This window comes from Heliconius melpomene, chromosome 7 (assembly GCF_056956725.1).
Source record: "Heliconius melpomene rosina isolate 202511_hmr_F chromosome 7, ASM5695672v1, whole genome shotgun sequence".
In the NCBI taxonomy this organism is placed as follows: Eukaryota; Metazoa; Arthropoda; class Insecta; order Lepidoptera; family Nymphalidae; genus Heliconius; species Heliconius melpomene.
In genome coordinates this window covers 7,552,539-7,565,703 of record NC_140395.1, presented here as the reverse complement: position 1 = coordinate 7,565,703, position 13,165 = coordinate 7,552,539, and positions in this window count along the sequence as shown.

Sequence of the window (13,165 nt, the reverse complement as noted above, 5' to 3'; positions counted from 1 at the left end):
TCAAGCTTCATAAAATAAAAAAAAATCTGCTTCCCGCTGTAAGATAGTTGATTGATAGTTGTTAACTGATATATCTTTTATAACAATGTATTCAAATTTACATTGGCTTGTTGAGATATTGAGTGCAATAGAGTATAGCAGTTTAAGAAGAGAACTCTACTCTAGTCTACTTTTTACATAAATTCTCTATGGTACTCCACGCTACGCTATATCTTGAACGAAAGAATGGGAAAATGAAATTAACCTATTGCACCAAATAGAAATCGAACTGACAACCACCAACCTTACAGTTGAAAGGTAGCTATGCCACGATAGTATCGTTATAATTAAAACCATTTATATGATTTAAGAATCAATATAACGTATGTGCAAGTGTACATGCACCATGTTTACGACTCCTCGTGGACGCAATAGCGCATATCTAATGGAATAATAAATATTATCTTTGAATTGTTTATGGTCCTACTCCTAATATGATAATGGCTAGGATGATATGAAATAAAATTATTTTCTTAGCTTTCTTTTTAATTATAAATCTTTGGTCAAAGCATGTACCTACTTATAATTACTTTCTTGGGTTTTAAATAATAAATCTTGTATGAAAATCTCTATTTTAGAGAAATTATAAATATAAAACTTAAAAGCATTTAAGGGTTTTGAATCCTATGCCTATATTGCATCCACCACTATACCAACAAAGTAAAAGTAATAATAAATGTAAAACGTAATAACTAATAACTCTATTTATAAATAGCCGCCATTTTTAATGGAAAGAATATTTCCATGATTTGAATATAATAAACATAATATGATTTTTTTATTTTGTATACTCAAAGGCGGAACGTTAAAGAGAATTCACATAAATTATCGCGTATTTTGACTTAATTAATGTCAGCCTACGGCATATGGGGTTTTATGTTCTATACTTTTTTATTTTATCATTTTCCGTAATTATATAATGTTATTTTAAAAATAGTAGCACTGTAGTTGCCCAAAGACATCACCTCGTTCTGCCTTACCAGACCGGAAAAATGGAATCTTTTACATCATCAGGTTATTGCCAAAGCCTTTTATTCTTTTTAAACTAAAACAAATACACCACAGAAGAACCTTTTATACGACAGCTTGAATTTATTATTAAATTTTCTAGTTCAATTTGCAGGTTAAAAAAATATTACCAGATATAAGAATAGAGTCCAAAATAAGATAGTAAAAACCAAAGGTTATTCTAGATAATGACATTGAACGAAAACTTCCAGTATATTTTTAGTTACAATTTTTCTTTTGTTAGACGTGCGTATGTGGGTTTTATTGCCTAAGGCTGCTTAGCACTATTGTAGATACGTTGAGGGGGGCAAAATTTGGTTAAAAAAAGCCTCCAGTGAGGTATCACATGAAAAGGGTCAGGTTACTCTAAGCCTAAATTTCAGTAAAAGCTCGTGACTTCCAATTTTTCGCACTTGTCCGGTGTTTTTTAACAAAAGAAATTTATAAATTTATCACGATGTATAATAATAATATACTGTTAATCGAAGATAGTATCACAAATAAATGCACTCGAACAAAAGAAAGTTAACAACACATTAACCTAATTCAATGTCTATAAATACGAAGTTAGGCCCCGTATGAGATAACAGAAGTTATGAACAATGAGTACGAGTTATTGTCTAACAACAATAGATGGCGTCCATTACAGACAGTGTCGTTCGTGTATTAGCTAGCCACTGGCCAGTCTTTCACTTCGCGTCTTTTCATACTGTTCATATATGTAGGTATACGTCGTCGTCGTTACTGCTTTACCTTGTACTAGAGGACCCGGACGCGGCTACGCCTGCTTGAAATATAAGAATATAATTTCTATAGAAATATAATATCAATCTAGATGAAATGCTAAAACTGACTATTATATTTATTTTCATAAGGATGAATATCTAAATGACGCGGTAACGAACGCGGTCGCGTAGCGACGACGGTTGTTATTAACATGGCAGAATAAATTGCATGTCAAATTAGAAAGTATTTTAATTTATTAGTATATATGTGTAATGTAATATTATATAGCCTGTAGCACTTCTGAAGAATGCAGCTTTCATACAAAACAAAAACAAAGTAAATCGATCCAGTAGATCCAGAGATCTTAGCGTTCAAACAAACAAACAAACAAACAAACAAACAAACTCTTCCGCTTTATTATATTAAGTATAGAAGTATAGATTAGTATAGATAACTTATGATAAATAACTCTGTTTATTAATTCAACTCTATTTGTGCCAGTCTTAGCAGGGACACAAGCGTGTTACTGTAAACGCAAGGTTGTGGGTTCGATTCCCCCTCGAGGCATTGAAATATTTAATTTCTCGAGCCTGCCGCATTTAATATATATTTATATATTTATAAACTACATTTTTTTTTGTAAATCCTAAATAAAAGCCGTAACATATATTCCCGATTTATCTATCTTTTTACGTAATAATTTTAAGACCCGAGCTTCTGCAGGATAGTGATAACGTCACTGGTTCCGCGAAACTATTAGACTTTCTGTTAAGAAAATCCTATATTAATTATATCATTATACTTCTACTCGTATGAGATAAATGATAATGGCAAAAATCTTGTAATTAATATCTTTCAAATTCAATTATGTAACACGCAGCAAGCAAGGAATTTATGATTTACAGGAATAAAAGAAATATTGCGAAAATCCTTTTTGTATTACGCAAAAAAAAATAACAATAAAATTTTAATGCAGGGTATCATATATAGCAGGGTGGGTAGAGGGTTAATTCATAATTATCGAGTACGAATCGAAACCCACAATCGTCACGTTAACAGCCAGACACTGCACCGCTGTGTCAAGATGGCCTCAACTTATGAACTTATGGACTTACTAATCTATATATATAAAAGGACTTGTCCTCACTGACTGAGGTAAGACGCACGCACAGCCGTAACCGCTGTGCGTAGAAACGTGAAATTTGGACAGATATTTACTTTCGTAATCTGAACATCCACTAAGAAGGGATTTTGAAAAATTTTAACCCTAAAGGGGTGAAATAGGGATTTAAAGTTTGTATGGAAAAAAAATTAAATCGGCACCGATCTTTATAAAATTTGAAATTTAGATTTTTAAAAGTATTTAATTGAACACGTGTTTCATCGTTTTCTCGAATTCTCCTCCTAAGATTGCAAATAAGGGGTTGAAAGTTTGTATGAAAAAATCTTTTAATCACCACTGATTGACTCAGGCGAAGCTGCGCGCATCCGCTAGTAATAATATAATTTCAAAGTCGTCAGCATAGGACTACGTTGCACCATCTTGTATTTCACAAGGCGTTTGAATCTGACATTAAGCATATAGCAATCATATCGTAATCGTAATTATATTTGTATTTAAAAATAATGATTTCTTTGTAGTATTGAATAAAAAACTGAAAATGAGGCCAGTCGTGGTGCAGATAACATCCGGTTGTGGATTGGATTCCCATTCGAGGAATAGAAATAATTAATCACTCTTGTAGAGTGATTAATTATTTCGAGGCAAAGCGCGGTGTTGAGCTCTGCCACATAACACGCACCACACGTGCCCCAAAGCGTGGTGTCACAAAGCTTAATGCTAGGAGTTCTTATTAATGTCATACCCATAGTTCATAAATGCCCCACGCTAATGAGATAAAAGATCGAATTCTGTAAGTCTCTCTGTTTTTTATTTACATGTCAAATATCTCTTTTTATCTGTACATGAAAATGTCCAAATAGTTAGCTTTTTTTAGCGAGCTAATAGCTTTTATTTAGACTACTGGTAAATATATTTCTTATTTTCTTAATAAGGAAAGATTATTATTATGATAACAACATTCTAGGACGAAGTTTGTAAAAAGTGCTTTCCAATTACAATTTTTACTAGGGATCCTACCTCAATAGAGTAAATAAAACTCAGCAATGGTGTCTCATCTCAAAGCGACTCGTATTTCAAAGTTTTTCTCAGCTACTGAGAGAACAGGCGACGAGATCACGAGAAATGCATAGCTATCTCAATATCCGACTCCGGTACCCTCAGTGGAGTTTTATTTATTAGATATTTCAACTACACAAATCTAATGGCAAAAGTATAAAGAAAAAAAAATAGGCTTCGGCAAAATAATATAATTTAATCTATTTTCTCAATAATACATGGAAAACGTAAATAGTGTGACTAAAATAGATCTAATATCATTAAACATGACTTGATTTTTTAGTACATAAAGTTTGTTTAGGAATATTTAAAAGAAAATTTTCATTAGCTGTGCTTTGATGGAAGAATAATGTAATTACGCTGCGTTTATCTTTGTTGACACAAACTCAAATCTCGCTATTGTATTGTATATTATATTTTATTATTTTTTCTGTATAAAATTAATTTTGTTTAGACAAAGGTGATAATTTTGATTCCAAAAATGATTTTTTTTAATCATGCCACTTTTCTATTTAACCGACAAAGTATCATATCAATTCTAGCACATATTTGTTTCAAACAAAAGAAGGATATTAAAAATACCATTCACCACATACTTATGTAGGATCCAAAAGAATCTTTTTCACCTGAATTCCTACTTTTATAGAGAAAAATATCTACTGACGCATGTACATTTTTAAAACTGTCACTAATAGTTTGTCCTGGCTTTCAACTGATGGTGAATGTGATTTTTCTTAGAATTCCAAGTTCATATAATTTTTTTAAAATCTCTATACATGTAAATAAAATTGAAGTGTAAAAATTGATTGAAAATATGTTAATTTGCTATTATAGAGACTATAATAGCAAATTAACATGTTTTTCAAGTGCATAATTACAGCTATTTACACGATACTAAAATGTCAACAAACAATTTAAATTTTATTTATCTGCCTGTATGATCTTCAGACCAGTTGAGCCTTTTAAAAACAAACAACAGCAGACTTTTTTAAAATCTAAATTATCTTTTTTAATCTAAATTTCAAAATAAAAAAAAAGAAACTTAATTTATAGATCAACTAGCTATCCATCTAGACATCGAACAATAATAATAAATTTGAAGAATCCTCAATAAATATTCACATAATGGATGTGAAGCACGATACTCTTCATATAAAAAAATGGAAACTCCTCAGAAGGATATTTCTTGATAATTTGCATTCAAATCAGTTGGTACAACGTTCACGAACGTGTCTGACTTATATATATCTACATATTTAAAACATCCCATGGCTTCAGGGTTTTTAGTAAATTGACTTGACGGCATTTCACGCCATAAAACATTTTCATTATTACCTCTTTGTATTTATTTTTTCAATTTTATCTTTTATGGCGTTTACAAGGTGGACGAATTACAACTTTTAGCTGTTTAGATAATGCTTGCTGAGTGGCGTAACCCGATACCGCTCTTAGGCGCGTATTTAAAATCGCTCTTAACTCTGTCATTGATTTTGAGATGACAATTTCATTCATATTATTAAAACGATATCTTAAGATAGCTCTCAAGATCGGTAACAGACTTATATAAACGACTAGAGTTGTTTTCAAGTTCATCGATTCGATTCTCATCTTTTTTTTAACACTGGACAGAAGCGTCTTGCATATCGGTGGTACTGTTTAACTCAGGGCTTCTTAAACTTTTGTCATTCACGACCCCATTTATGATTGAGAGTTTCTTAAGGACCCCCCATACAAATATAAAAGAAAAATAAATTAATATTTTGTGATGATTTATTTATTAGGTAACAATATACATATACATATGAAAATATATAGTTTTAGAATTCGTTTTGAAACATACAAAAATCTAAAATTAAAAATTGCACAAAAAATTATAAAATTTCATTTATTTTAGTTTAAAAAATAAAAGTGGATTCTGACCGTCTTAATTCGCTCGAATATATTCAAGTAGTTGCGTGGTAAGTATTAAATTAAAATATAAGTAAGAAATTTAATGAGATGGATGCGCCTGTTTTTTATTGCATAACAAATCAAGTTCAATAGTTATCAATAGTTTACTGCTATCGTTGGAGATAACTCAAAACCTTCAACAAATGCGCGTGTCTAGACGCTGCAAGTCCACTGTATTCCGCCAACTCTAGTGATGTTATAAAATGCTATATATAAATATTTGACATTAAAATCTCTCGCGACCCCAGAATTTTGCTACGCGACCCCTTTTGGGGTCGCGACCCATAGTTTAAGAAACACTGGTTTAACTTATCGAAACAGAAACTTTCTAATAAATAATTTTATTTCAAAGGTATGTCGTGTTTGAATTGAAAGAACCCGTATAAACTGCTTAAAAATATTATTTATTTATTAATTATTTTTTATTGTATTAATAATCACTAACAATCTCAGTGTTAGAAGAATACATTTTGATGAATTAACACATGTTCCTGACATTACGTGATAGATTGTTCAGCTTACAACTCGATATAAACTTTCGTATTGATGTATTTTACTTAATAATATAAACGTATTGTACGAACATCATTGGTTTTACGTGGTTTTATTTATTTATTACCTGAAAGAATTATTTTGCGTAGTGAGCATTCACTATTTTTTTATTGATGAAAATTTATTTTGGGACTGTAAATTAAACTAGGGTTGATTTGCAATCTGCAGGTGTCTAGAGTACGTGTCTACTTTTGTTATAGGAGATCAAATGCGATGACTGGTCTTTAGTGTTGAGTCGCGGAACTAAACGCCGCGCTTTGCCTCATTGCTAGAGCAAGCAGAAAATAATAAAGAAAAGATAAATATAGATAAAATACAGAAAAATAGTATTAGTTGACCTTTTTTATTTCTTTTTTTACACAGTGGGAAACATAAGATGCATGTATTCAAGCCATGTTAATTATGACCTCATATACCGCACGTGAAAATGCTTGTAGTGTAAATGTGAATGTTTTTTCAGTCTAGTAAAGGCAGAGTGCCTCATTAGGCACCGTCGCCCAAACTACGTTATTGTATGACATTGTATAAGTACGAATTCTATATAAAAGCACTATATTACCTACAATTTTTACCTATACCTTACAAAATAAATGGAATGTTTTTTTTATCAGTTTCACACTGTATTCCACACTTTCAGCCGAATTCTCAAGACATTGCCTGTTCAGTTCTGGAACTAAATTTTCGCGTTTTTTTCTAAAAATTAAAATAATTTATTTTACCGAATGGGAATTGAACTGGCAACATTCGCGTATACGATCGAACGCTGTACCGATGTCTCACGACAGCCCCAATACTCATTACTATTACTTTTTTGATGGTATATAACCATACAAACAAAAAGAAAATATTTTTAGTATATTAAAATACGAAATAAGATTCGAACCTACAAACTTTATGTGTACAATTAAAAGCTTACCAATTGTAGCACAAGTGTCTTTATAAAATAACCATAGACAATTATACTTACAGCTAACGGCGTTAAACTCTACTCTAATAACAATTACAAAGATTTAAACACGCTGTACTGGAACAATAACCGCAATTCAATTAGTCTAATATGTCGTGAGAGTAGAACGGCGCCGAGAATATTTAATTGAACTAATTTATTAAGTATTTACCGACCGTTTACGGACTATACTTAATTGAGTCTCCCACATCGACTAAGATTAGAATAATGCTAAGCTTTCAAATTGGCTAACTTATTTTTATTTATCCATACCTATATTATAAATTCGAAAGTAACTCTGTCTGTCTGTCTGTCTGTCTGTCTGTCCTTTACGCAATCAGGGCCAAACCGTTAATTAAATTGTGATAAAATACTCATATAGAGATACTTGAGGGTCCCGGGATGAACATAGGATACTTTTTTTTTCTCATATTTGTAATATTTTCGATATATACCAATATATTAAAATAATTAATTTGACAAGTAATTTATTCGGCCATGTTAGAAACAATCGTCGCTACGCGTTGCTAAGCAACAGCTTGCAAAGTTTGTTGTTTTAAGAAAACGTCACCCAAAGAGAGTGTATACATGGCGCGCGCCGATATAGATTTGTATACATTAACAAAAATTAGATGATTTCTATAATTTGATATTCATCCTTATGAAAATAAATATAATAGTCACTTTTAGCATTTCAACTAGATTAAAATTATAGTTTACTGTATAACATTCTAATAAATAATTAAGATGTCACTGATTCCAAATGACCTAGCCTACGAGTGGTATAGTATGACCGACGCGAACGGGCAGATGACTTTGAAATAAAATAAATAAATTTTTATATATTTTCGAATTACTATTATTTTTTATGTAATTATTTGCTGCTTATAATTAATTTATCTCAGTTCGGTTATCTATACCGATGTTATGCACTTAAAATATCGTAATTTAAATCATTTGCGATTTTATTTAATATTGTTCGCAAAAAATAATTATTATTTAATATAGAAAAATGTTTAGGACGCGCGCACGGCAAAGTTTAGGTACTTTTACTTCTTTTGTTTGTTCATTTCGGTTACTCGGTAATTTTTCTAATAATAAATCTCCACTTATTATTATTTTTTAACTTATTTTAGTTATTTAAGCTTATATTTTCGCGGGCGTAGCCGCGTCCGGGCCCACTAGTATATATATATATATGACGGCGCGCTGCTATGTATTGGTTTTAATTATAATTTCGCAATTATTACGTTTGGATTTTAATTGTTTTATGTAATGGATTATATTAGAAGAATATTTAAAATGGAGCGGATAACCCCGAATAGGGTAGTAGGTGTAGCCACGAGGAATAGCAGACGTCATTGATTGACAGCTATGGCGTGAGATGTTCACCAATTAACCTATTGGCTCCTAATCTATTGTAATTTTATTAATCTTGTGAAATTTATTGTAAAACTGTTATGTAAACGAGTAATAAGACATTGTAGAATATAAGTGACTTTTATTTAAACATCTCTGTTGCTACAACGCCCACAAATGAATAGTGATAGCCAAGACCGCTTTGAGGCCCCTTCTGATGCTTCTACATATATATATAGAAATGTATAAAATCAATGTCTGTAAAATCACTTACCAATACTGTGAGTACCGTAAATTAAAATGTTTAAATAGTTTTCATAGTATTCCACATCAATATATATAATACAATTTTAACTGATTTCTGTCTGTAGGTCCATAGAAGATATATGCGATTTATCAATGTCATAGAACCCAAAATAGTTATTATTAATGTTTTTGGTCTGCTGCTGTCTGTATGTCTGTTCTTCTGGTTGTCTGTGTTAGTGTACTCTAACCTCAGAAACGCCATGAAGCTCTCCCGGTGGCAGATTTAAGCAGGCGAAAAAAATATTTATTTTAATATTTATTAAAAAAATAAATTTAAATTTGTGTTGCCCATATGTTATGATTGCAAACGCAAGGGGAACTAGTATTAAAAAAAATCACGTTCTTTCCGATTTTCTCATCACATTAATCTTCATACAAAGTAATAAATTATGACATTTGAATCTACACTTTTCATATACTGGGCCTAAATATGCATTAAGACACGTTCCGTATTGCTTCGCGACAATTTTAATGTATTAGTGGACTTATTTGTGTAATAATACGAAATTCCCCTTTTTACCTGTTTTGTATCGTATATCGAGCTACCAACGCCGTAGGGAATTTCCTGGCTAAACAAAGAAGATAATAATTTAAAAACACTACATAACTCATTACTGTTACATTGGCGTTCTAAATAAATACATTTTACCAAGATATTTAAAAATATATAGTAATGTATCAAATTACCATCGTTGCGCAGCGCTACAGCATCTGAATGGAAGTGCGGTGATTGTGGGTTCGATTCCCACTCAAGGAAATAATATATGTTCATTTAACACCTCGCTTTATTAAGCAACTAAATCATGACATTGATTTTATTCAACTAACTAACTAACTAACTCAAAAATTGGACAAAATTTAGGGCTTTTCCCAATTTATGTAAACAAAATTAATATCACCCATAATACCCACTTGTCCAGTAATCCACTAGATTTCTTAGTGACAAACTATATCGAAAGATAAAAAGCTAAAACTTTGGACACACCTCGTCGGACGTTTCACTAACAGATTATAACGTCTAACCCTTTTAGATATTGTTGGGATTTTCCTAAATGTCGTCACTTTTTATCTTTAGTTTACTATGCTAATCTCTTTTACATATAAAACTATAGCAACGGGATAATATTATGGATTCGATCCCCATTTGAAGCAATTAATTATTTACATTTTCTCGTTTTGGGTTCCAGGAGGAGCACCGTTGAGTTCCATGATTCAATGTGCATTGCACATGCATGTCTAGAGTTGGGTGGAATCATAGAATGACTTTTTATACGCCTTGCTTCACCATCCTTTACGGTATGAAGCGGTACGGTACGGTAAGAAAATAAAAAGAATATAATTATATATTCGTACCTATTAATCAATAAGTACATTTACTAATATTTTTTATAAACCCCACTGGAACATAACACTAGTATAACTACTAAGCTTATAATAATCAAATTATAAGGCTTTCGCGGCCCAATGGCACAGCGTCTGTCTGTTGTGGGTTCGATTTCCACTTAGGGGAATTCATTATTTTCATTTCCTCGCTCAGATAACAAGACAAAGGTCTTATGACGTTGATTTTCTCTGCAGAACATGCAATATTTCCATAAATTGGGTGGTGTGAGGTGAACGGTGTGTCTTAACAGGTTCTCTTGGCCTGCCCTGCAATATATGAAATACAGCGGGTATCACACCCGTTAAATATGTAATTTTAAAAATAATCACAGGTCAATTACTTAAATTGATTTACTTTACGAAGGGAATTCCTTGAAAGTAAATAACAAACAAAGTTTGTCTTGGGATAGCCTTAATTAAAACCCCGTTATGCACTTTGTTGAAACCTAGTAAGTGAAGAAAATAATTTTTACTCGTTCATTATTGGAAAAGATTTTTGAAACGAATTAATGGAATAGAAATTGAAGAAGAAAAATAAAATAGACCATTTTAGACATTTTCAAGTAACAAATAGGCGTTCATATTTATTTCTTTAATTGTATAAACTACTATTATTCAGAATTTCAGATTTTTAAGTATTACCATGAGGCACAATCGTGTTATTGTAAATGCAACGGATGCTATTTCCACTCAAAGAAATGAAATAAATAATAGTTTCATTTTTTCACTGATGCCTTCAGAATTCTTAGAAAAATGAAGAGTAGAGTGGCATAACACTAGGCTCTCTGCCTACCGTGCTATATTAAAGATAGTGTGCCGATGATTTCATTTTAATTTTAGGTTTAATGATATAGAAGGGATATATGATAAACATGACAATACGTTAAGAAAGAACAATTTTGATATTATTTATAAGTACAAGTCACTTCAAATATTTTTTTATGTGTCGTTTAAGGCGTCTTAAATTTATACATAAAATATGACTTGTATTTGTGAAAAATTTAAGAACACAGGTACATGCACTTAAACGCTATCTCGCGATAAAAGAGATTACAATCAGCGTGAAAAGTGGTGCGGAGCGCCCAAACAGTATGAATAAGTAATGTAGGCAATTTAAGAATATTTCCATTTTATACGAACATGATGTAGGAATTATTGATGTTCGTGTGTTTTATTGAGATACTCGTGCTGGGGATTGTCGTTTAATAATAAACGGAGTTCTTAGCACCATTTTAGAAATTTTGTATTTGTGATTTCAAAAGTTTTATTTAATTTCAAGCCTTATCCCTTACAGGGTAAGCGCGATGGTCTCTGTGGTCAAGAGTCGGCTGTCATTTATCTCTATAGCCTTCGATTCTTGCACATGCTTTTTATGTGTTTTTTTGTAAAATAAAATAATAAAAATAGTAATACTTTTCAGTTGTAGAACTGAAGTATCGTTAACATAGTTTACATGCATATATATGTACTTTTACATATTTTTTTTACTTTGCTTATGATAACATATAATAGAAATATGTTAGTCATATCTATTCTACAGCTAGTTGTAGTAGAATAGATAACAGTAACATGTTTGTCATTGCCATGGTCACCTTTTATAGGATACTTGGAACGTTATAAACCTTAACGGAACCTTATTGTTTAGGGTTGGATATGGATATCCAGAGACTTGGGTTAAAATATAAAACCATGTTAATACGTTAAAAAAATTAAAGATACAATAATTTTACAATATTAATGTTTTTTCTTTAAAGTGACATAAACATATAAACAGTTATCACGTGCAACATTTTCACTGGAATTGTGATAAAATTGATATCATCGCGTAGAAACAATCAAAATTTTCCAGAAATTGATGTCTACATTTTACTGCATTCCGGTAACAAAGTAAAAACATTTTTAGTAGGAAAATTAGTATCGTATATTTGTTAACAGTATTTTATTTAGTAATCTAATATATTCTATAAAGTTTAATCAGATAATTGGAGGCCAGTCGTGGCGCGGAAGCTCAAAGCGTGACTGTGCAAAAACCCGACAGGTTGTGGGTTCGATTCTCACTCTAGGAAATGAAATATTTCATATTTCCATTTTCTTCCCTCTGGTGTTGAGGCGAAAAGCGGCCTTGAGCTCCGTTCCGTTCCAATTCCACTCCAGAATTCGGCGGAAAAAATCACACGGAGTGTTTTAACACAACACTCCGTACCTACCAAATTAATATATGTTAACATATATTAATTAACCATCTATGCTATAAGTTACAAAAAAGAGAAGTAGTGTATACCTCAAAATCATTAAGGAGTACCTACGTTCTAGCCTATAAAAAAATTTCTATAGAGGTCTGTCATCTTATAGACGTATGTTTCAAAACTATTTTAATGATGTCATAAATATGAATAAAGGTATATATTTCAAAAGATTTTTAAACAGTCAGTCATAGACGGTTGTGATCTAAAGGGAAGGTTATTCACAAACTCTATTTAGTAGGAAAAAGTAGACAACTTAATTAAAAAATCTCCATCTGAAGTCATCTACTTCAGATGGCGGGGGACTTAGACGAAAATGTCATATGATTTCGATTATTATGATTGATGACTTCTGTTGCTATGATACAAGAGAAATTGTAAATTATGAACAATTGATAAAAAAATTGTCTACAAATATTTTTTCTTTTAATATGTTTATTTTCTCGTTTTATGTATTATTTATTATTTTTCTTT